Source organism: Epinephelus lanceolatus, chromosome 14 (assembly GCF_041903045.1).
Source record: "Epinephelus lanceolatus isolate andai-2023 chromosome 14, ASM4190304v1, whole genome shotgun sequence".
Classification (NCBI taxonomy): Eukaryota; Metazoa; Chordata; class Actinopteri; order Perciformes; family Serranidae; genus Epinephelus; species Epinephelus lanceolatus.
Window position 1 is genome coordinate 38,574,689 of NC_135747.1, and position 26,771 is coordinate 38,601,459.

General features: G+C 41.7%; 1 protein-coding gene across 2 annotated transcripts in view; it reads right to left on the reverse strand.

Moving 5' to 3' along the window:
- The window catches only part of enox1 (ecto-NOX disulfide-thiol exchanger 1), a 137,942-nt gene extending 117,767 nt beyond the window's left edge, over positions 1-20,175 (reverse strand). Inside the window, exon 1 of one of the 2 annotated variants that reach the window (XM_033618165.2) lies at positions 19,949-20,175. The gene's annotated coding sequence lies outside the window, so the exon portion shown is untranslated. The remainder of the gene's footprint in view (positions 1-19,948) is intronic. The other variant, XM_033618164.2, reaches the window with a different exon arrangement.
- Positions 20,176-26,771: the final 6,596 nt, after the last annotated feature.

The window sequence follows — 26,771 nt, forward strand, 5'->3', positions numbered from 1 at the left end:
ATATATTCCATGTTGACTCTTTATCCACGCTCCACATACCACAGACAGAGTGCAGCCACAAACACAGGAGCAGACAAGATGTGGCCTAGTTAACCTTTGTGTTTCCATCCCCTCCGGCTGCTCTCCTCCTCAGCTGTAAAGGTTGAGAGATGAGCTCTGACATCTCAACGGCAGCGTACACTCCCTGCTCCGCACACAACAAATATTCAACAATAAAACATGTAAATTCAACACACACACGCACACATACACGAGACAAACAGGATGATACAGAATCAGGTCTGTCCTTCCGCTCCACCCTCCAGTTCACAGAGCAGCGAGCCTTGGACTTGAAGACAAACATCTCTGAGTGGAAAAGCTCATGTCATTGAATAAAAATCAGCAGTTTTCAGGCTCCATTAGTTTTGGGGTCGGCCGAGGAGACGCATGACTCCAGCTCAGAGAGGAAGATCAGACCACTTCATCCCAACTTTGCTTTCCAGCAGCTGCAGAGCCAGAGTTTCTACGAGACGCAGAAACAAACATATCCACCTCCAACACTGTCCGACTGCACCGAGCTGAGCAGCAGGAGGGACTGACGGACTGTCTCTGTACGCTGTGTTAATGTGAAGATGACTGAAGAAACACAACAAATGCACATGTCCACAGTGAACACGAGAGGTCACTGAATGATTTGACAAGTATATATAAAGAAAACAAATCAGTAGCAATGTACCACGAGTAAAAACACACTTGCTGCACTTTTATTGTTGCCAGGCAACCAGCCCATCACCTCTGTACCCTGATCTTTCCATGTAATCAATCTACTGTTTATTTACTTCACAGTAATTAGTAGCTGGTTGCTGCCATGTTGAGTCAGAGGGTACTGTCTGCAGCTCTGGTTGAGGGTGAGAGGCTGTCAGCAGATAAACAGAGATCTGTGTGGGTACATGAGACCCTAAAAAAGAGGCTGGATCATGGGGAGTACCACCAGTTGGTCCAGGAGCTTCTCCTCCATTATTTACCAACTGTAAACTTGTCGTGACCCCCACAGAAGGCCCACCTCTCAAATCATTCGATTGGACGATGGAGGAAAAAAGCGGAGATGATGTGAGGAGCTTTTCTGCTCTGAGTTGAAGTTTTTCCAACTCAAGGAGTTCACAGCACTCCGGCAAAAACTCCAGGCGCCTAGAGCGCAGAAACATGAGGCGCTTAGCAATAAAAAAAAATGTGAGCAAAAAGCTTCATTCTCATTAAAAACGATTACAAAAAGCTGCCTCAGGCTGCTAAAACACTTTCTGTGTGATCAGGGCCTCAGAGTGAAGAAGAGGAGGTATTCAGATCATTTAGTGCAGCCATGTGTTAATGACTCCATCTCTGCTGATTGTAGCTGATCAGAGTAGAGCTGATAAATACCATGACTACTGCAGAGTCATGCTGATTGTAACCTTTCCCATTGAATGGGTTTGTTCAGGAGGAAAGTAACTGACTCATGTCACCTGGTGAGATTTGTAGAGCTGCAAACGTATGATACAATCACGAGTTTTAATGAATGCAGCTGAGACCTGATTCACAAGAGACCAGAGGATACTTGGACCTGAACCGAAATACAGTCGACCTGAAGGGACTCTAACAGAGACAGGACATCAGCAGCTGCAGCAGCACGATGATCTGTCAATAATCTATCAATAATCAACAGATACAGAAACAATTTTAAACCTCTACATGTCCGAACAGGAGAATGGATCCAGATAATGAGTGACACCAGTGATCACTGTGAGGACTCTCTGTAGTCACCAGAGCTTGGAGACAGATGAATTGTGGGAGGTGTAGTGCGGTGTGAGATGTGTCTGCAGGGGACAGGAAGCTGTCCAACAGCATTCATCAGTGAAAGCATCAGAGCAGAAGACGCTCTGAGCGGCCATTACTGTCACACACTGCAAACACTCACACACATTTACAATCCAAACACACTGCAGGCTACACATTCACATGTCAGAGATGAATCCAAGTCATGCTGATTGGTCTCCAGTCATCCAAGTCTAAGAATTTCTGGTTTGTTCACGTTAATAAGGCGCAACATGTACGCACACCTTTTTCTCTTCTTTTCAGCCTCTGTCCCCAAAAATGTTCTCGCCAACAAACTCTGAGCTTCACCATGAATATTTTTCCACCAGGGTGGGTAAATCTTAAAACCTTGTCTTGATGTTTCAGTGTGGTTACTTCTTTTGATATCTCTTACTTACTCCGTCTCTTTCTGTGCAAACTACATTTTAAACAATTTACGATCTCACTGGTAATGGGGTGAAAGTTTGCATGTCCGCCTGGGTGTCATATCTCCATCACTGCTGCTCAGAGCTGGAGCTGATAAATACCTGTGACTACTGCAGAGTCGTCTGACCCTGGAGAGAATGCTGCTTGTAACCTTACGTGTTAACTACAAAGCCAGATGTTGGCGGGTGTTAGTTGGAAAAGGGCTTTTCTGTTCAGGTTTCTCGCTGAGGACAGACAAATTGTTTTTACACAGCTTCATGTAGACATGGTCTTTATACGTCCCTGTCCTCCACTGACTCAAGTCCCAAGAAGGAAACCTGGCAGCTGTTTGGTTACTGTTTTACAGATTTCACTGATCTGATTCTGCTTCAGTTTTAAGATAACAGAACATTCATAGAACAGAGTAACTAGAATTCCCGCCCCGTGGTTGTTTGACTCCGCCCACCAGTCAAGTTTCTCTAACAGTTTCCATCCCTGTCAGTGAAAACATGGATGCTTCACACGCAGAAGATCTATACAGTCAGCACAGTTTCAAGATCAGTCACCAATTCAGTATCTGACCAAATGTCTCCCCTTCTGTTCCTGAGATATGATGTTAAAACATGATGATGTCACAGTGAAGCTGACCTTTGATCTTTTGGACATAAAATGTCATCACTTCATCATTTTATCCTGTCAGACATTTGTGTGAAATTTTGTCATAAATACTGTATGAATTCTCGAGTTATGGCCAAAATATATGTTTTGGAAGGTCACAGTGACCTTGACCTTTGACGACCAAATTCTAATCAGTTTATTCTTCAATCCAAGTTCTCGTCTGAAACATATTTGTAGAAATTCTCTTAGATGTTCTTGAAATATCAAGTTTAGAAGAATGACACATGATCACAGTAACCTTGACCTCTGACCTTTGACCACTTAAGTCTAATCAGTTCATCCTCAACTCAAAGTGGAAGTTCGTGTTGAATTTGAAGACATACCTTCAAGGTTTTCTTGAGATATCATGTTCAAGAGAATGAGATGGATGAGGTCACAGTGACCTAGTCTAGTCCAGTCTAGTCAGTTCATTGTTGACCCAAAGTGGACGTTTGTGCCAATTTAAAGAAACTCCCTTACAGTGTTCTTGAGACAGAAGAATGAGACAGACAAGATCACAGTGACCTTGATTACCAAAATCCAATCAGTTAATTTTTGAGTCAGAGTGGACGCTCTAGACTTATCACATTCACAAGACAGGGACAGACGATACTCACGATATTTCGACCTACTGACATACTGACATCCTCCTGTTACCCACGGCAACGACAAGCATGGCTGAAATTGAAATTATTACCGACTCTGCGGTGGTTCCAAAAAGAGGAGCAGCTTCAGTAGCGTGGAATAAACTGTGGCGTCCTGAATGTTTTACGAACAGCCCCGGACATTTTTTGTATTTGGGAGCTGTTTAAATGTGTACTTTGTGGTAGATTTTATTTAGTCGAACTGTTAATATTGTGACAGAATCTGAATCTCACTCTGAGTTACTGTTGTTGTGAGAAAGAAATGAGAGGTCATTATTGTTCAGTTTATACTGAATATTTGAAGCAAACTGTAAAACTATATCACTGATTTTGTTGTTGTCACGTCGTCATTGGAAAAATCCCCTGAAGTATGGTGATATTATTTTAGGGCCGTATCACCCACCCCTTGTTCTTTGGACCAACCCTCCTCAGCCGCAGGTTCAAACATCCTCAGGCTGCTGTTTTCAGATTAGTGAGGAAAGTGATGATGATGATGGCTCGGTGCTTCACTGTGTGCAGCTGTGAGGCAGAATAAAGCGTCTGGTATCAGACTGGTTGGTCTCAGCTGTCCCAGCTCGTACTGGAGGCTGGCAGAGAGTCAGCAGAGTGAAACGGGGGCAGCTGCAGTGTGTTCATGAGGACGGAGCAGCGGAGAGACAGAGGGTGGATGTTGCTGTCGGTGTAACGAAGGGTTTCTGGCAGCTGCAGGCAGCTTGTTCCCTCTATTGTTCCTGCTGCTGGACGGTGTAATGATCCGTCTTCTTTGTCCAGAGCAGTCTGCTCTTTAATAACAGCTCATCCCTCACTGTCCTTGACTGTCCTGTGGCTGTCACGCTGATGTCACTGCTGCTGCTGCTGCTGCAGAGCAGAGGGTCTTATACGAGGAGGGGGTGGAGGGAGGGAGGTGAGGTAAAGATACTGTGGGTGGTAGAGACACAGGTGTGTTCAAGTGTTGTTTGATCGCTCACCAACACAGTCAGACATGAAATACATGTTGTATCATTCAGTGTGACCTCTCATTATCTGTGATATCTATTCAGATTTACAAATTACAAATCCACTCTCACATCTCTCAGCTCAGTGTGACGACATGGAAACTCACACAGACTAAAGAAATGGGACTCATGTACTGTACAAGTGAATATCGGTAATTAAAATATATTGTCATTTAGTCGGACAAAAGCGGGATTTATATTTCTGCATCGAATCGATCCCATACCTATGACGTAGGTACTCCTGTTTTCACAAGAAATTTACCGTTTACACACAGTCTCTTTCAAAATAAAAGCACTACATCAATACAACATCATGAATTCACTTTTTTTTTTCTTCAACAACAAAAACACATGGTTAGGTTTGAGAAACAAAGAACAGGGTTTGGCTCTAGAATCTTGCGGGACACGAACACCGCTCTCTCAGGTGAAAGTCTGTTTGGTGGACCCATCCACCACCCCTCCCTCCCTTCCCACTCGGACTTCCACTGCCTTAACTTTCGTCCTTGTCCCGCCGTGTGTCGCCCTGATGCTGCCGGGCGCTGTTAAACTATAAGGCAACCAGCCACGTATCATGCTGACGTTCAAGGACGCTGTTTTTCGTTGGTTTCTGACACCGCGAGTCACTGCCTAAGTGTTGGATTTCGGCGACTTCTGAGTGAGACCAAGCTCGATGATGCCGAAACATGAAGCCTGCAGCATATTTTCATATTCATATAATCTAAATTTTTGAATGAGGGAGAACAATGTGGGAAAAAACCTACAGTAGAAGACACAACATGTTCATCTGAGCAGGTTTTTGTTTCCTGGAGGGAATCCTTTAACCTCAGTTTGCTCACAAAGACCAGCAGTGTGCAGCTGAGAGCAGCAGCTGTAGAAATATTATCACCACTATTATTATAATAAGCTGATAATAAATAACCAGTGCTGACTGGTGCTAACTCACATCTATATATATCTAAGACATTAAAGCCATGTGTGTTCCTGATACAGAGGAAGCATCCAAAACATACCAAAGCGTCCACAGAGTGAGGACTAATTCATACCAGACACACACACACACACACACACACACACACACACAGATGTGTTGTGTGACAATAGAAATGGATGTGTTTGTGTGACACAATGAATCTTACACAGATAAACATCGTGTCAGACACTCGACGTTTAACCTACATTTAACCCTGGAGAGAGAGAATGGAACCATGTCATCCTTCTTCAGCCGGCCTAATGGGAAGAGCAAGAGCTGCTGCTTATCTACAACACCTCCACACACACACACACACACACACACACACACTCTCAGTCTCTCCTCTGTAGCGTCGAGGCATTTTAAACACATCACTGAGTGGTCAGCTGCACAGGGACGATCACTTGGTCTACTGGTGCCAACGCTGTTTTTATGTTACTTTTGTATCTGCACCGTTTACACTGTGATGTCTAATTTACGCTCACCGGCCACTTTATTAGGTACGCCTGTTCAACTGCTCGTTAACGCAAACAGCTACTCAGCCAATCACGTGGCAGCAACTCAATACATTTAGTCATGTAGACATTTTGAAGACGAGCTGCTGAAGTTCAAACTGAGCATCAGAATGATGAAGAAAGGTGATTTAAGGGACTCTGAACGTGGCATGGTTGTTGGTGCCAGACGGGCTGGTCTGAGTATTTACTGGGATTTTCAGCACAACCATCTCTAGGGTTTACAGAGGATGGTCCCAAAAAGAGAAAATATCCAGTGAGCCAAAATGCCTTGTTGATGCCAGAGGTCAGAGGAGAATGGCCAGACTGGTTCAAGATGATAGAAAGGCAACAGGAAGTCAAATAAGCACTGGTTCCAACCAAGGTGTGCAGAAGAGCATCTCTGAAGCAACAACACCTTGTCCAACCTTGAAGCAGATGGGCTACAGCAGCAGAAGACCACACCAGGTGCCACTCCTGTCAGCTAACAACAGGAAACTGAGGCTACAATTCACACGGGTTTTCTCACCAAAACTGGACAATAGAAGATTGGAAAAACATTGCCTGGTCTGATGAGTCTGGATTTCTGCTGCCACATTCAGATGGTAGGGTCAGAATTTGGTGTAAACAACATAAAAGCATGGGTTCATCCTTCCTGCAGGAAGTAGCCCTCACTGAGCTGCTCACACCAGACATACAGAAACACCAAACACCCCCTGCCTGCTTCCCCGTCTGGTACGCTGCTGCCACTGCCAAGGTCAAGGCCAGACTGCAGCATCATTGGCTCTCTGTGTGGAGGGTGATTGACCCCCTCCATCCATCATAAGGCCACTACACATTACATCATTGTTTAGTTAAACCTGACTTCACCTCGGACCCACTGAAACCCCAACAAGATGAGTTGATCAGATTCACAGACGCTCTAATAAAACTGTTTTTCAGGGAGAAAACATCAGTTTTATGTTGCAATCCACTGGACCTGGACTTTGGAAAAAAATAACCTTGGACATGGAAATGTGCAACACAGCAGGTTGGACTTCCAAGCTGGAAACTTGGTCAAGATCCATGGATCCAAAGTCTGCTGACACAAACACACCTGATGTTGCAGTAAACCAAGCAGAACAACATTTTCATCTGTTATTTTACTGCTGAGCTCAGTTGAACTCTGACACACTGAGACAGGCTTTTTAGATTTACACATTCTGGTGTAATTGAGTCCATCTTCACCTCCTGCATCAACATCTGGTACGCTGCTGCCACTGCCGAGGTCAAGGTCAGACTGCAGTGTGTTGTTCACTGTCTTGAGAGGGTGACTGGCTGCAATCTGCAGGACCCTGATGCAGACAGGAAGGGTTGTGGTTGACCTTTACAACCCTGGACACCATTTTATGTGCACATGTAAATAAATATTCTTTACTGTCAGAATGAGTCTCTCCTGATTGAAATCAACCATTTTTGGACAGAACAGTTTCAATCTGGACAGAGCACTGACACAGGTTGGAATCAAATCCACAGCTGCTGCAGCAGGGACACAGCCTTTGGACATGTGGCACCTGCTCTACCAGGTGAGCTAGTGGGCTCCTAAAAAGGCTTTTAATGGCCTGAACACATGCCGTAGTTTCTGCTCCCTCAAATCTATTTCTGTGAATGTAGACACAAAAAAATTTCTGCTCAAAAGTGAGAGTTATGCAGTCGCAGCTCACAGGCGTTTCCAAGCACCCATGTGCAGGGGCGTGATGGCTGCACCCTGAGATAAACAAAGTCAACTTTTGAAAGCCAGCAAAGCGCTCCCATGTCATGTGATGAGGTACAACCAATCACAGTTGGCAGATATCTTTCTCTTCTTCCGTAAACATGAGTCTGTGGTAGATATGGAGAAGTTTATTATTGTAGTGCAGAACTACCAGAATGTTACATCTGTCCCACAGACCACGATCCACTCCAAACTCAGGATTTCTGGTGCATAGTAGAGCTGCCCCCGACTAAGAATTTTCCTAGTGGACTAGTCTCCTGCATGTTTCTGATATGACTGTAATGATTAAATGATATATTTTGGTGGTTTGAGTTGAAGGTGTGAGAAAGAATAGTATCAGTAACATTGTTAACACTGTGCTACATTACAGAGAAATACAAAACCGTACTAATGAACCTTCATTAATATAGGCCTATATTTTATCTACAAGTGCACGTCACACACTGAGCGAGCCGCCTGTTAATGACGCTGTGGGCTAATGGGCATGGAGCTACTTCCATGTTTCAGATGATACGTCATGTTTGTAGTCGACCAATGAAGATGAGTTTACATATCACCTTGGGTTCGTCCTTCACCTTCTCAAAATGATCCCACACTTTGGATTTCCTGCCCCACTAATGACCTCTCTGTTCGACTATTAGGGGGCAGCCCTAGTAAGTAGTCTATGATATGATGCTGGCTATGGTTGCTTAGCAACTTCAAATGCAACCTGCCTCAGCGCCATTAAAAGTTGGCGCAGAGTAGCACCTAGTGCCCGACCTCGTGTCTTCCAGGCAGTCAAAGACACGGCACTAGCTCTGAGTTCAGCAAAACAGTGACCTCTTGCAGTCTTTCATGTCGTAGACTCTTTGTCTTGTTGCCTGGTGTTAACCAGACTTTAACCACAGAGGAGGCTGATGGGCGGAGTTTACACCATGACACATACACAGGCAGCAAAGTGAAATGAATGAAGCACTCTGGAGAACATCTGCAGTAGACTAAAGGACCTCCTCTGATGCAGCTCTGCCTCTTTGAATCTCTGCAGCTTCTGCATGTGTTCACGTTGAGCCGACAATGATGACTGACTTCCTGCCTCTTTGTCTCTGCGTGTGTGCACACAGACAAACAGCTGCGGCCGTGCACAGAAGCATGATGAGGACATGCACACATGGACGCAGCGTGTCTCAGACTCAGAGCTGTTGAGCACATTATTATCAGCGCTGGAGCAGAAACTCCACAGTTTGGAAACTGGGAATGAAACTGGGAAGTGTTCACCATCTTCAGGGAGTCGGCTTCAACACAAATGGGATTTTAAATGAGGTCTCACAGTGACAGACCACAATCTCATTACTGGAGCCGATGTGCTGGCCGCACAGCTCTGAAGTGAAGGAGAGGAAAATGGAAGGAAAGATCCAGAACGTGCTCATGATTCAGGCCTCAGCTGCACGTTTAAAAACTGAGAGACAGAGACAGAGGAGGATGGAGTTTAACTGAAACCCTTCATGAAGCTTAAAGACCAGAGATGACACTTACAGACCCAAAATCTATCCAATAATAACTCACTGAGTGTGAATGCAGCAAAGGATTAGAAACACCTCAGGAGCAGGGTTCATGCACATCTTTATCGATACATTTCCATGACTTTGAGGCAAATTTTCCTGACTATACATTCTCTAGAACATTCTCTGAAACATCCATGTCAAAATTTACTGGTCAGTTTCTTAAAATAAGGAGTCAGTCTGAAGGTGTGAACCGAATGAGTACTCGCGTTCACTGCATACAAATCTGGGAGCGATCTGGCTGTTTGGGCAACCAGGTCTAACCCTGAAGTCATCGAAAACCTGTGCTTGGTCACTGACTTTGGACGTCAGAAACGCAAGTTAAGGCGGCTAAAGTCTGAGTGGGGCAGGTGGGTCCAACAACTACTGACTTTCATCTGGGAGACCAGTGTTTGCTTCCTGTAAGATTGTAAAACTAAACCCTGTTCTTCTGTCCTGAACCCAACCACGTGCGTTAGTTGTTGAAAGAAAAAAGTCAATTTGCAGTGTTGTATTGAGGTGGTGCTTTTATTTAAGTGTATTTTGAAAACAGACAATGCATGTAACAACACACCCAGGGTACCTTGGACGTCATATGTCATCGTGACCAAACGTCTATATGTTACGAGGATTGAGAATGTGTTGATTAAATTGACGCTGTCCAGCCATGACAGGTGCTGTCCAGTCGCATTATTAACTGACACCACCCGTCTGCGTATCATACTGCTACCCAGGGTGGCTCTTAGCATCTGTGGCTGACACTGAAACCTCTGAATCGATTATTGAAATAGTTGTTGTTGATTAAATGACGGACTTGTCTAGTCGGGTGACAAAATATTAATTCACAATGTTTAATTCAATTTACAATGACCGGCTGAATCATCAAACATTTTCTGACATTTTTTGTTTGAGATCCTGGAAAACGGTTCGATTATTAACATTAATGATTCACTTTCTGTGATTGGACTAATGATTTCAACACTGTAAAAGACACGCATGGATGAAAGCACGAACACACAGATCGAGTTGTTGGTGTGGCGGCACATCAAAGCCTCCTCCCTGTCTGTCTGTCTGTCTGTCTGTCTGTCTGTCTGTCTGTCTGTCTGTCTCTCAGAGCAGCCGCAGGGAAGAACTGCTGTGACTGAAGTGCTTTCTAATTCACACAATGGCCCATACTCTGTGTGTGTGTGTGTGTGTGTGTGTGTGTGTGTGTGTGCGCGCGCGTGTGCAGTGATGTGGGGTCTTTTTCTGGCGACACATCAAGTGAATCCGGTTTGTGCTGAAGCTGCAGAGGAGAGGAGGGAGAAAGGATTTACTTCCTGACACACTTATAAAATACAGAGCTCAGACCAACCACTAATATCATCAATTCATCCGTTCACCGTTTCTCCTTCATATGATCAGTTGCTTGGTCTATAAATGTCACAAAATAGTAAATATATAAATATATATTTAATTTAATATCCTAGAAAACCTTCTAGGAATCTGGAACCAGAGAAATGTTTGTATGTTTTTCTTAAAAAATGACTTAAATGATTAATCGAGTGTCAAAATACTTTAATCTTTCAGTAATTAATCAATTAATCCACTGATTGTTTTTAGCTATATATATAATATATATAATATATTATATATATATATAATATATATAATATATTATATCGAATCGTACTGATCACATTGTATCCTATCGCGTACCATATCGTATTGTATCGTATCATGCATTTTATTGTATTGTATCGGATCATGTATCGTATCTTATCATATCATGTATCGTATCATGCATTGTACCCTATCATGTAACGTATTGTATCATGTACCGTATCATGTATTGTTACGTATCGTATCCTATCATGTAACGTATTGTTACATGTACCGTATCATGTATTGTATCGTATCGTATCCTATCATGTAACGTATTGTATCATGTACCATATCATGTAGGCCTGGGACGATCAGCGATCAAATCGTATATTGTAGATTGGAGGGTTGCCAGGCGATTTGCTGGATATCAAGGCGATTTTGAAAAAAAAAAAAAAAAACTTCGCTCCACCGTGCATTAAGAAATGTTTTTTGGGGAAATACATGACTGTCAGAGAAGCCCCGTTTACAAAGAGACCTACAATCCATCTCCTCTCCTCTCTTCTCCTCTCAGCCCTGCGCTGACAGTGACAGGGCGCATCTCTTTGATCCGAAGTGACACAGCCCGTTTGCTCACGCTTCGGGATCGTTCAATAGAGTAATTGCAAATAAATATTGTTTTAATGTGTAACTATTGAAATGTTCACAAGGGCTTTCATAAATTCCTACAATGTTGTGGCACTGCCGCCTTTGCAGGTTAAAAGTTAATGACAGCGACTTGAAGTGAGGAGGAGCAACACTTTTGCATGTGATGCAAAATATTAAAATAACGTGGTAGTGATCGACGTAAGACACGTGCTAAGGCCGTAACCCGTATCATATTGTATCATATTGCATCATATTGCATCGTATCGTAAAACCTAGAAACATCAAACTTATGCACTTTTTGTTTGAAAATGACTTCAACAATTACCTGTCAGAGTAGTTGCAGAATAAATTTCTGTTGACTGATTATTGATGAATAGTTTCAGCACTGACATAATCGATTTTTCAGAGATAAGTATGAACCACTCTGTTGTGACATAAGAAGAATTGTGTCCTGATAGTTTTATAAGAAGAAACACAAAAGAAATAAAATTCAGTGATTGTTCTGATGTTCTGTTTTACAATTGTATCAAATAAATAAAGCGATATAGACGTGAACGTCACTGACAAAGCTGCGATATGTGACCACTAAGCAAACTTCCTTCAGCTCCCAACAATCTTTAGTCTTATTAAACTTTAAAACGAGCTGCTCAGTTCGAAACATTGATAACCACAGTGTGGTTCTTATCACCGTTTGTCTTATGTGGTGGCTCCAACATGTCTGCAGAGAGTTAGTCTTGTGTCAATGTGTCTCCTGTGAGTCTCTAAACTTTATGTAAGTGCAGCATTAAACCTCCTCTTTTAACTGAGAGCAGATATTTTCCTGTAATGATGGACCCTGACGGTCACGCTGGTTTCATTCATACTGAAACTGCAGCTTTACCAACATCTGTCTCTTTGCATCAGGTCAGACGTGCTCTGCAGCGCGCAGGAGAGAAAATGTGACAGAAAAACAGTCAAATGTAAAACAGCAGTGAAAAAAAAAAAAAATACACGCACATGTGCGTTCTGAGAGCAGACGCTGCAGGACTGTTCACAGTGAGCGGGCTGTAAACCTCACAGTGTCGTTTATGTGACCGAGAATGAAAAACAGCTGCAGAGAGAGAAACTGGCTCCAGAGCCAACAGTCAGTCTGCTGAATACTGGGGCTCCAGATCAATACACACACACACACACACAATCACTATCCTTGAGAGGCCTCTCCTCTCAATTGATTCTTAAACTTAACCATCAGAACACGCCTCACCTTAAAGGGACAGTTCACCTTAAACACAGAGCCACACAGAGGGTCCTAATGTAACTCTCATCAGTAGTTTCCGATCGACTCAGTTGTCAGTTTCACGTCCAGCGCCCACGTTGTATAAATAGCAAATGCACTTGCACCCATCTTTCAGCGCAAGGACGTATCGTTGTTAACATGAGGTGTGGTCAGGTGCATTGTTGGCATGTTGCCATTTTGACACAGTAAATGTGATTGATCCGTTGACCAACAAAAACTTGATCTACAGTCAGGATGGTGCTGTATTTTCCTGATATTTAAAGGTGAATTATTCAAACGGTAAGATGAGCCGACGTGGACAGGTTCACAACAAAAGTACACTGCTTGTTATACACACAGGTGTTTGTGCTGATGGATTATAGGTGGATGAACTAATCCATCATTAAAGAGTTTAAATCTGCATTTAGTGACACGTCATGATGTTTCCAGCTACGTTTATGCCACCAAACCTGAGGGGGTTTTTGCAACACATCACAACATTTCCAGTGAAGTTTGTGCCACCAAACCTGTATGTTTTTTAGTGCGCAATGGCTGTGTTTAAATTAACATTTGTGCCACACAGCCTGGGTGTTTTTCAGCGGCACATCACAACATTTCCAGCAGAATTTGTGCCACAAAACCTGGGTGATTTTCAGTGAGAAACTGCTGTCTTTACAGTGGCGTTTGTGCCACAGAGCCTGGCTGTTTTTCAGCGACACATTACAACATTTCCAGGGGAGTTTGTGCCACCAAATCTGGGTGTCTTAACAGACACATCGCTGCGTTTCTGCCACCAAACCTGGGTAATTTTTAGCAAACAATGGCTATGTTTACAGTGCCATTTGTGCCACAGAGCCTGGGTGTTTTTCAGTGACACATGACAACACTTCCAGGGTAGTTTGTGCCGGGTCCATGTCATTGGTTCGACAGCCCATTGGTTCGACATCCCATTAGTCCGACTGTCCGCGGTGCTGAACAGCTTGCGGCGGGCGTATGGTGCACCGCGACCGGCTTGAGGCGGAGCAGGCTCACGGCTTATGTGTTTGCCACTTTCTTTTTCATTTTAACCCACACCATGATCTTTTCCTGACCCTAACCAACTGGTTTTTGTGCTTAAACCTAACCAGACCTTAACCACAGGGCATCATGATGATTTCAGAACGGACTTCGGAACAATGGGTTTAACGTGGTCGGAACAATGGGCTGTCGAACTAATGGGCAGTTCCCGTTTGTGCCATCAAACCTGGGTGTTTTTAGCGAGCTATTATGGTGTTCAAAGCGACGTTTGTGCCATCAAATCGCGGTGTTTTTTGCAACACATCACAGCCTTTTCAGTGGCATTTGTTTCACTTAACCTGGGTGGTTTTAAAGCGACACACTGTGGCGTTTACTGTCTCGTTTGTGCCACCAAACCTGGCTTGACTTTAGCAAGTCGTAGCTGTGTTTCCAGCAGTTTTTGGGTTGTGAAACTGTATGTTTTTATAACATATCCACTACATAATAATGTAAAAACACATACCAACAAATGCCAACATTTATTCAAAGAGACGCTTTCAACAAGTGACTTTATTGATGGAGGACAAAATCCACAGTGCTATTTCAGTATCTTTAATGACTGTGTTAAGTGTGAAATGTCTTTGTGCTTCTACACACAGTAACTGTGCTGCAGCAGTGCAACATTAACTCAGATCTGACTCTGTGTCCAGTATGAACAGGACGTCCTTAAACCCCAAAAAGAGAGCTTTAATTGCAGAGAGCTCCTTTTTGCTCCTGAGAATGTGAGGATGATGTCAGGTTTGGGTCCCCACGATGTGATAAAAACCAGTGGCATATACACACAGAGAAAAGCGTGTGGAGCCATCCCTGGTGGATAATTCCTCCCGTGGTGGAACACAGCCTAATGCTCCCACCGTATCTCAAAATACCACCGCAATTAGCGGCAGTCGTCCCCATTGAGCGCTGCAGCGTGGGGTCAATTAACGTCTGCGAGGTGGCTCTGCAGCGTCTGCACCAAGACATGAAGAGGATGGATAATCGCATTACAGCTGCTAACAGGCTGCTTTTTGCCACACGGTGTAATGAGCTGCAGGAAACATAATGCCAACAGCAGATTTTGTAAAGTGTAAAGGATCCAGCGTGTCTGCGCTGAATGATGCAGCCTGTTGTTTTTGTTCCCTCTCTTCTCCTGTGAGCACTCATCAGCCATGTTCTCCCATCAGCCCACAGGCCTGCGGGACATGCGGAGGGTCGCGTAGACGCTGTCATCCCTCAGCTGCGGCTCAGAGAGGCCGTCAGACTGGACCGGTCTCACACAGACTCAGCATTCAGTGGTGTCAGGTTGTGCTGCAGTGACTCCACTGCTGATATGCAGCAGTCAAACCATCATGTCAGGTCATGAAGGAACAGCTGATGTTTGGCTCCAGACAACACAGACACTGTTTGTTGATTATGATGATGATGATGAGGAGGAGGAGAGGTGTGTGTTTCCAGCCTGATACAGTTAGTCTGATCTACTACTCTCGTGTTTCCATTAGGATGTTATTATAGTAAATATATTAATATGTGCAAGAACTCTAGCACAGAGTGAAGTGGTTTCTCTTACAGTTCAACTGTTAAACAGTCTGAAGCTCAGCAGTGATCAGATTACAGGAAGTGTTTGTCTCCCTGATGTTGCTCGTCTCTGTTGTGCTGATGATGTCACCCAGGTGACCTGTTACTAAGAGCATCGTGTTTATGAGTCTGAGCTGCTCAACACACAGCAGCTCTGGACTTGACTCTGATTGTGTTGTTTAATGAACGGCTGCATATCTGTCATATTTCATATTGTCTCAAACAGTGTGTGTTTTTGTCTGCAGCTGCTCCAGATTCAAATGTTTATTTGTCACATAAACACTGTGTGGTGGTGCTGCAAGAACATTAGAAATATAAAGAATATAATGTCAAATTCAAATGTGGAAATGTGTAGATGTACACAACTTCAAGGCAAGACATATAATATACACATATATACTACTGCTACTTCTACCACTGCTGCTGTTGTAGTAACAGTTTTAGTAGCAGTAGGTTTAACAAACTAATCATGAGCAGGTTTAAAGTATCAAGCTGCTGTTGATGCATGCTTCTCTCCCACAATGCATTGCACAAACAGAGGAGCTGCTCACAGCTGCAACAGATTCAAATTAACTTTGAACAGTGGATGAAATTAGGAGCTTTTGTCTTAACGATGAGTTTCCAACTTGTAAATATGTGAACGTTCCAAGCTGTAATCACGACTTAGATTTGTCTAAACGCTCCGACTGATCCGACCCGACACTCACTAATAAATCAGAGCCTCAAAACCAAATAAACATGGACGCCTCACATCAGCCAAAAACATCCTGATGTCTGTTTATGGCTGCACAATCTAAATATTATCCCAACATGGCCGAGTGCAGCAGCTCACAGCACTTGTTTGATGACGGTAAAATGTGTCACAACATACTTTGTCATTATCAGTGAAGCATCGTGGTCAGTGGTGTAAGGTGGTTACGACAAAGTGCACGCCAGTCATTAGTTTTGCCAGGAGAATCTAATGTAGGGAGCTTTGATACTTTTTCCATCTGTTGGTTTCTCTCTTGTCCTTCTTACTGACACTCCTCTGTCTGAGAGTCACGGCTGCTGGCTGGACTTCAGATGTGCTCAGCTTGTCGGTCTGGACAGATTTTGCACCTAAACTAGCTTCACCATCGTATCGTCTGGTCACATGATCAAATAAAGACCTGACATTAGGCAGCATCAACACATGTTACCCAACAATCATCATTACATATCTGTACATGACAAAGATATCAATAAAAAAAATAAATTATTCATTTAGTGTAAAACTTCAATTAGCTTGCACACACATGACGCGGTGCACAGAGAAGCAGTCAGAGCTACAGGCTACAATGAGGCTAAAAACAGAGTTCAAATGACGTTTTTCCAAACAACTTTTTATGTCGGGGCTTCAGGACACTTGGATCACTACGGACGAGCAGTATGGAGATACTTTGTGGTTTCAATTATGTGTTTTTGGACGTTTGAATCTGGGGCGCCGTCAGCCTCCATTAGGTGGAGTTGTGTTGCTACCTCCTCTCCCCTTGGATCTCTGCAAGTGATGTGAGGACTCTAAAACTTCACCTGAGCCTCCCTCGGCATATGGGTGAGTAGATAATGGCTGAATTTACATTTTTGGGTGCACTGTTCCTTTAAATCACTGAAATCAACAGGCCTGTATTTGGGACAGGACTTTAATTCCTTTCACACAAAACTGTTGCTCAGCAAAGATCAGGAAATACAATCAAATTGTTTATTTAAACCAGTATTAAAAATACTTGTATAAAAATTAGGCTTCAGATAATACTTCAGTTACGAGTCATTCATTCGATCTAACTCTGACAGAGAGACTTACGGCACCTAGCACACCGTCACAACACCACTTTATCCTGTTAAAACAACTTCGATTGATCTTTTATGAAAAACTCTTTTGATGTGACGACCCTTACTGACTGAAGCAATATGAATAACTTACAGGGTGAAAGAGGAATGGACAAATGATTAAGGTAGCCAACAGCCTGGTTTTATACATCTGAAGAACTTGTGCTGCTTGGTAACCAGACCAGGCCTCTAACTGAAAGAGGCCTGTATTTGTCTACATGTGTAGCCACACCAGGCTGGTAAAAGGGACTGGGCGTTTAATTGAGTTTTTACAGTGAATGATTTTTTTTCTATTAAAACTATACGGTTTATTCAGAGTTTTTGTAGTTTATGTAGAATAAGCATTTCATTTTGTTACAGATTGCTGTTTTACTCAAGACAGGAAAACAATGTGGGGAACAGGAGGTAAATTATATACCCTCCTTCTTTACATGCCCAGTATTGACAACATATTGGGAAGAAGCCCAAAAAACTCTTAAGTATATATTTGATTGAAAAGAATTTTTGAAAATTGAAAATTGGTTACGTCTCCATTTAGGAGCAAAGATAAAATCAAAAGATATTTATTTTTTCAACATATTGAGAGTATCGGCCATGAAACAGGTGACAAAAACATGCAAACTTGTTTAATTAAAAGCATGGGTATTAGCAACAGAACAAATTTTGGATATGGAAAGATTAACTTCTACAAACAGGGATCACATATACAAATGGAACAAGTTATTTTGTAAAGATAGGTTTACCAAAACAACGGAAATTTTTAACCAAATTAAAGACATGAAATGAGCAGTGTCCCGTCCCCATTTCATTTGTTCTTAGTTTTTGTTTGTTTGGTTTCTGTGTGTGTGTGTGTGTGTGTGTGTGTGTTTGTTTTCATTTTACTTTTTTTTGTTCTGTGTTTTGTTTCTTTTGGGGGGGGGGGGGGAGGGGGGGGGATTTGACTGAAATATATGACTGAAAAAAAGTGTATAAAAATGCAATGAAATTGGAAATATTGTTTATGAAGAAGATGAAAGAAACATTGCAATAAAGTATTAAAAGAAAAAAGAAAAGAAAAATCATGAGGAAGTGTATTTGCATTTCGAGGGCCTGCAGCTTAAAGCAAACGGCACCAATTTTAATTTAATGTGAGGTTTTGTTTAGTGTTTTTAAACACAGGTGCGCTGCTGGCACTGTCCACAGTTACACCCCTGATCGTGGCGCACAGTTAACTGGGGCTACAGTTCCAGCTCGACTAGGCCATTTAACTGGACTACTGTCCTCCCAGTATACAAGAACGGGAAGGGAATCCATTATTGACCAAAGTATGCCTGACTCCTCTACGATAGGTGGAGATATGCCCCCTTCAGCTTGTTGGACCTTTTTATTACGTCACAGACCAAACAATGGACAAACAAGTTAGCTACGGTTAGCTAGCTGCTAACTGGTACCATGGTGGACAACTTTACAGCTCTGTGTATTTCATCCGTGCAAAAAGTCACAGCTCTGGATGTAGATTTCTCCATGTTGTTACCGGCTTCTTCTTCTGGGTCAAAGTCAGGGTGGAAACTATGGAGCATGCTCAGAGCGGCCAGTTTGTGTCTGATCGACTGTATACATGCAGGAGGGGTTCAGGTCCCAGTCGTGTTATCTGGGTGAGTTAGTCTGACACAATAAATCCATTTTCTCTGATGTCATGTAAATGTACTGAGTGATGCTGCGGCCTAAGATCATATTCCAGACGTGAGAGGAACGTCATGTTTGATACAGATGGCAGCAAAAATCACATCAGCATCATTTTTATATTCATGTCAGTAAAAGTAAAATACAAAAATGATCATTCCAACTAAAACTGAGACGCATATCTCAACATCAGCCTGCACATCATGCAGCCCTGGTTTCATTCAGCTGTTTTTAGAGTTGTTATTAACACAGTGTTGAAGTGTTGAGCTGCTGTGTCAGAATAAATACAGCTGCACTGAATTAAACTGAAGTATTCTGATTTATTTCAGTGTCTAAACTTCAAAAACACACACATACATTTACTGCAGCACAGACTGTGTTCGTGTGTCAGCAGGTTTATTAGATGTAATACTGTAGTTATGTAGAGAGGAGCTGTGATGTTGTAGCAGGTGAATGAGGAGTAGAGCAGCTCCGTGATGCTGAAGGGTCGTCAAGGTGACTTCACACCAAGGACATCCTCTCCTTCATCACAGCTGATCTCCATCCAAACAAACATCATCATCATCATCATCATCATCAGGTAGAGCAGCAACATGCAGCCTCTCAGGTGTGAAGTGTTTGTTCTTATCACACTTTTTCTACAAACAGATACGTGTGTGTGTTTTCACACTTTCACTCCTCATCCTCTCCTCTTCCTCCTCCTCTTCCTCCCTGTCCCTACAGACACCTCGGGGTGAATCTGACCCCGGATCAGTGTGTGACACTTTGAGAGGAGAAACTGTTGAACAAAAGGAGGATCCACGCAGAGTCTTTGTTACCGAACAAACCGTCCGTTCACCAGAGCGCAGACACGCTGACATCACCGTGGCTCGTGCACACAACAAGGATCATTCACACCGATTTAATGTCCCGGTTTGTTCCGAGCAGCTCGGTGTGTGTGTGTGTGTGTGTGTGTGTGTGATGGACTGAGGTTTACACCGAGCAGCGGGCTGACAGCAGCGTGCCATCACCGGGAGAAACACACACACACACACACACACGCACACACGCACACACACGCCGGAGACAGAGAGCAGAGTTCTTCTTACCGGTTCAGGATCCGTTCGGAGCTCCGGTGTGTGTGAGGAGAATAAATCCCGGTGCAGGTGGAGCTGGAGACGGTCCGTGTGTCTGTCTGACTCCTCTCACGCGCTCTGGTGCATCTGAGCGAGCAGACACCGAGCTGCTGCCGCCGCTGCCTCCGGTAGGACGGAACCAACCCGGGGGCGCGTCTCCGAGAGGCAGAGCGCCGTGCACGACGGTCCGGGTCTGGTGTCTGTCAGCCGGTACCGACCCGCCGGTGGAGCCTGAGACAGCCGGGACACAGAGGGGCAACACCGGGTTAATAATCATAATTAAAAAACAAAAACAATGATTTATTGGTAGATTTATTACAAACACAAAAGATAAACAAACACGGTCACATACAGACCCACAGTCTGGTTATTACTGATTATTAAAAATCAATATATTGTGTATTGATCAGAACATTTTATATTTTATAACAACAGTGACAGACATGAGCTGTGTTACAGAGGCGCAGGACAGGAGGGCTGTGGTGGCTGCAGCCCCCCCTGCTGGACACAGTCTGACAGTGGAAATATTATTTTACACCGACTTTATTAATAAAACTACCTGAGCTTTTCTTTATCATATTTTATTCTATATATTTTTTAAAATACTTTTATTTTCTTATCTTTCACTCGTAAATCACGTTAAATAACCTTTGTGTGTGAAAGGTGCTGTAAAAACACTTGTCTTTAAATAATTAAATGAAATAAATAAAATTTTACCAGAAAAACCTCCTGAGATTAAACATCTCTTTTTCAACAGCGACAGGCAGCAACATAAAGTTACAGACCAACAAGGCAGAACAAAAATACAGAATAAAAATGTACAGCTCTAAAATGAGCGACATAAAACACAAAGTAAGAACACTGCAAAGCAAAGACAAAAATCTTGTTAATATATTCTAGAAGTCAACCAGAAAAACACAAAAAACCTGAACCTACACATGATGACAAAGACCAGCTACGGTACACTGTGACACTGGCATATAGAAGACTGTGTACAAAGATCCTGCAGCAGAGCTTTAAAATGGCTGCAAAGAACCAGTGAGTGCAACTTTACAGTAAGTCCTTCTGAAGATTCCACATATAAGGAGCTGCAGACAAAAATGCTCACTTGCCAACGCACCTTGGGTACACACAATAAAAACATGTCCTGAGAATGGAGAGCATCAATTGTCAATTTTTTGTGTGCTGGAAGTAAAGAACAGTAATAAATGTATTCATTTAAACTGTTTCTGCTAATATAGTAAATTTAAAGGATAAAAATAAATCTGGTTTTCTAATGAAAAATCCAGACGTAACTGTGGGAGCTGCTGAACATGACCAGCACATATAATAACATTAAATATCATATTTATTCACTTTAAGGACTCCATCATTAAGATATATATGTAATATTGATATCTATTTTTTTGTAAGGCAAAGATAATTGGTGATTTATGACTCTGATTCATACGACAGCTTCAAATGAAATCTTAAAAACTTTCTTTTTAGACTGTGTTTTGTAGCTTTTATTTAATTATTAAACCTAGTACGTATTTTTTTATGTGTGTGTGTATGTGTCTGTGTAAGAATATGTACAGTTGCAATCAAAATTATTCAACCCCCATTGCATATTAGGCTTATTGGTAAAATGTACAATTTTTCAGCTGTTTGCAATAAACAAAGTAGACAAGAACAGTTGAAATAGTTTAATAAAACTAATATTACCATGGTTTTTATCCAAATTCGACACAAAATGCTACTTTTAATCACTACTGCAGTCTCAAAATTATTCAACCCCCTGTCTCAAGCACACCTGGTGCAACTAATCAAGGGCTTCATTAGTTCAGGTGTGTTTGAGATAGAACACATAAATACCTGGACTGGCTAGGGGTTTTGTTGAGAGTGACGTTTGATTGCATGTTAGAAATATGGCTAAGTCAAAAGAATTGTCCAGAAAGTTCAGAGAAGAAATCATTGCCTTGCACAAACAAGGAAAAGGATACAAAAAGATAGAAAAAGCTCTGAATGTTCCTAGAGATACAGTTGGAAGCATAGTTCGCAAGTTCAAAGTCAAAGGAACAGTGGCTACACTACCTGGACGTGGCAGAAAGAGGAAACTGTCACCAGCTGCCAGCAGATTCCTGAGGAGGCAAGTGTTCAAAAACCCTCGAGTGACTGCAAAACACCTGCAGCAAGACTTGGTGGCAGCAGGCACTGAGGTTTCAGTTTGTACAATAAGGCGCATACTAAACACCGAAGGGCTCCATGCCCGGACTCCAAGACGTACACCACTACTGACCCAAAAGCACAAGAAAAGTCGGCTCCAATATGCTCAAAACCATATAAATAAGCCACAGAAGTTTTGGAATTCTGTTCTGTGGAGCGATGAAACAAAACTGGAACTTTTCGGGCCTATGGAACAGCGGTATGTCTGGAAGAAGAAGAATGAAGCATATGCTGAAAAGAACACCCTGCCTACAGTGAAGCACGGCGGTGGCTCAGTGATGCTCTGGGGCTGCTTTGCTGCCTCTGGCACTGGAAACCTGCAGCGTGTGGAGGGCACGATGGATTCAGTCAAGTATCAGGAAATCTTAGGTAAAAACGTCATGTCGTCTGTGAGGAAGCTGAAGCTTGGTCGTCACTGGACCTTCCAACAGGATAATGATCCAAAGCATACCTCAAAGTCCACCAAGGCTTGGTTTCAGAAGAAGAAATGGAAGATTCTAGACTGGCCGTCACAGTCGCCTGACTTGAACCCCATAGAAAATCTCTGGTGGGATTTGAAGAAGGCGGTTGCAAAACGCACACCCAAGAATATTACTGAACTGGAGGCCATTGCCCATGAGGAATGGGCTGAGATTCCTCAGGAACGCTGTCTGAAGCTGGTGTCTGGCTATGCATCACGTTTGCAGCAGGTCATAACAGCAAAAGGGTGCTCTAATAAGTACTGAAGATGCTTGTCATGAAGGGGTTGAATAATTTTGAGACTGCAGTAGTCATTAAAAGTAGCATTTTATGTTGAATTTGGATCATAACCCTTGTAATATTAGTTTCATTGAACTACTTAAACAGTTCTTGTGTAATTTGTTTATTGCAAACAGCTGAGAAATTGTATATTTTGCCAATAAGCCTAATATGCAAGGGGATGTTGAATAAATTTGATTGCAACTGTATTTGATTCTTATTTACTCTCTTACACTGTCTTTATGTGTATTTTCACATTTAATTACGTAAAGCACTTTGAGTTGCACTTATTGTATGAACTGTTCTATACAAATAAAGTTCTGAGGAAGCTGTTTCATTTCACTGGATGACTTATGGAGAAGGGGTGGGGTTTAATACGTTTATGCTTCCTCCTTTTTGAATGTGTAAATCAAACTTCATTTATTCATTTTCTGTAACCGCTTATCCTGTTGGGGGTCGCTGAGGGGGGTGGAGCCTATCCCAGCTGACACTGGGCGAGAGGCGGGGTTCACCCTGGACAGGTCACCAGACTATCACAGGGCTGACACATAGAGACAGACAACCATTCACACTCACATTCACACCTACGGACAATTTAGAGTCACCAGTTAACCTGCATGTCTTTGGACTGTGGGAGGAAGCTGGAGCACCTGGAGGAAACCCACGCTGACACAGGGAGAACATGCAAACTCCACACAGAAAGGCTCTGAGGCGACAATGCTAACCACTGCACCATCGTGCGGCTAAATTATGCTTTTCATTATTTGTCATTGTATAAAAATATTTCTTTCCATCTGCTTTTTTGTATGTTCATGTCTTTTTTTTTTTTACATGTTTGAAATAAATATCACCTAAAAAACAGCCTGTTTGGAAAAAGGCATCTGTCCAGTAGGGTCGCAGTGGTGAGAGATTTTCACCGTACAATTACCATCTCAGAAAATAATGTGGTTTCATTGCATGACACAATTATTCATATGAGTAAGAAGCTCACTTAAAGGAGTGAAAATAGAAGTTTTTTTGATTGAACAAACATTTTTGTTTACATTAATTGAAACTTGAAACCATTTTTCAGAAATTAAAGCACATGTAACAAGTCTCTTTTTTAAAGCCCTGACAAGGAACTTTCATTTTGAGTTGATTGTGGCGACCCTGTGGACAAAAACAGTAGTGTTTTGCCGGAATGAAGCCTACATTTCTCATGAGCTTTTATGCGTATTGTCGTAAAGACGCTTACCTGGCTCGCACATATGTTTGTTTTGGGGATGAATGAAACAACAAGATGGGAAAACTTTGCCCCCGCTCCTATCGGGGATCCCAGCTCACCTCTTTTCATTTCATTTCATTTCATTTATACCTTTTGACCCCTCCCCGGGGTATAAGGGGCAGACAAAAAAATAACATCAACAAATCAGAACAGGCGGCAGCCAATGCACAGCAAAATAAATAAAACAGAATTTGTGTACATACATACAAGTCAAAGCAAATCAAGAGAAACTATTCAAGATTTTCTTTAAAAGTTTCAACAAATTTGACAAGACCTTTACTTTTCAAGATGACATTAACTTTTGAAACTTATAAATATTTGGATTTGTTCTATAAAACTGTCCGACCAACTCTCTTCTCTCTTTATCAAAAAAAGAACACACAAGTACATAATGATATTCATCTCCTCGACTGCCAGTCAAACAAAGAGTACATTGCCGAGGGACATTTTCACGGTCATACCTGTGCTCAGAGATAGGTAACTTATGATTTCCACACCGAAACTTAGACAAACAAACAAAGTGAAATCAGTTTTAAACAATTTATAACTATCACATAAAGGGTTGCTTTGTAATTTCTCATGCCGTCTCTGCAGTTCCACGTCAGATAATCTACGTTCAATCATTAATTTGAAATATTTCATCATCCGTCCAGCGTCATGCCATAAGTACGATAAACCACAATCATCAAGAATATTTTTAACTTTGGAAATCCATTTACACTGAAAAATATTGTCATCGTACAAAGTCTTGAAAACAATAAACGCAGTCAAAGAGATTTTTGCTGTATTATGACTAATTAAATGTACCCAAAAGTTAATCATTCTCATGTTTACCTTTAAATCTAATCTATTTCGACCAAACTCTCCATAAATAATACAATTTGCTGTGCGTTTATTAACATTAAGTAAACGTTTCAAGAAAGATCTGTGAAGCATTTCAATTTGGTCAAGTTTATGAAATCCCCAGACTTCACTTCCATATAAAAGAATAGGCACTATAAGCTGGTCAAATAACTCACATTGTATATCAACAGGTAACTGTAATCTAGTAACTCTGTTTTCCAAGGAGAATAAAGCTCTTTTAGCTAGTTTAACTTGCTTAGTTATTGCTTTATCAAATCATCCATTAAAATTAAATAACGTTCCAAGATAGTCATACTCAAAAGTAACTTCTAATTTATCTGAACCAAACTTAAATTCTGGGAGTATCTGTAATTTCCCCCTAGAGAAAATAACAACCTTTGTTTTATCCCCCTGACGCACTCCTACATTACATACAAATTGTTCAGATAAATCATAACCAGCTCTAACACAAGATTTGGCATTCTCATAAATATTATGTATCACATTTAATACTCTTCCGTTTATACCAAGTGCAACTAATTTAAACCATAGTGATGACCTATCTACCAAATCAAACGCTTTTTTATAATCAACAAAAGCACAATAGTCTTTTTTTCTTATGCAGGTACCATTCAACCAGTGAGTGAAGAACAAAAATATGGTCAAGGGTTGAAAAGCCTTTCCTAAACCCTGCCTGCTCTTCTCCAAGAATTCTTTCAGACTCTTTATAAGCAGGTAGTCTGTAATTTATTATAGCCGTAAAAAGCTTACCAACACAACTAAGTAAAGTAATACCTCTGTAATTTTCAGGATCGTCTACTGGTCCCTTGTTTTTGTATAATGGTTTTATCACTCCTAAACACCAGTCAGTGGGGACTATACCTGATATCAGTACCAAATTAAAGAATTTTACTAAAATGTTCAGCATTTCCAAAGGGGAGTTCTTTATATATTCATTTATAACTTCATCGATACCATTCGCTTTTTTATTTTTTAATTTTTTTACAATTCGCTGTATTTCTTCCAAAGTAAACAAATCATTTATGCATTCATTTGTAGGAGAGGTGACTTGTCTGAGGTCAAGTTGCTGGTCTTCTGGTGTACAATTATCACTCGATTTTTGGCTGAGTTTCTTAAAATATTCAGCAAAGGTTTCTATAGATACATTTCCTAATCTTCCAGATGGTTTACCTGCATTTAGAATAGACCAATATTCATTACTATTAGATTTCTTAAGTGTACGAAGTTTCCTATGTAAAGAATCATATTCCTTATGATGGATTTATACTTTCTAGCTATACATTTTATTTCAACTTTACATTGAGCAGAGCGGTTAAATTTAAATATATTCATGGATTCAAAATATTTTCTACGGGCCTCAACACATTCAGCATTAAACCAGCGTTTTCTCTTCTGTAGTTTTTTTGACGTTCTACCAAGTTTGTACAGAACCTGACCATATGCCTTACATAAACCCAAACTTTTAGCAGGATCTACCATAATGTCACATATACCTTTACTAATGTTATTTATTTCAACCAGATTTGTATTGGAAATATTAATCGCATCAATCATTGAATCATACATTTTTATAACTTCTAAATTAAAGGATTCTTGGTATGTGGCTTTTAGCTCAGATTTCCATCGGTGTTTAAACATTAAATGGGCCATGTGTCTATTCTCTTTTTCGGGATCATAATAAGCAGTATCTGTAAGAGTTTCACACTTATGAGTACCCAAGTTATT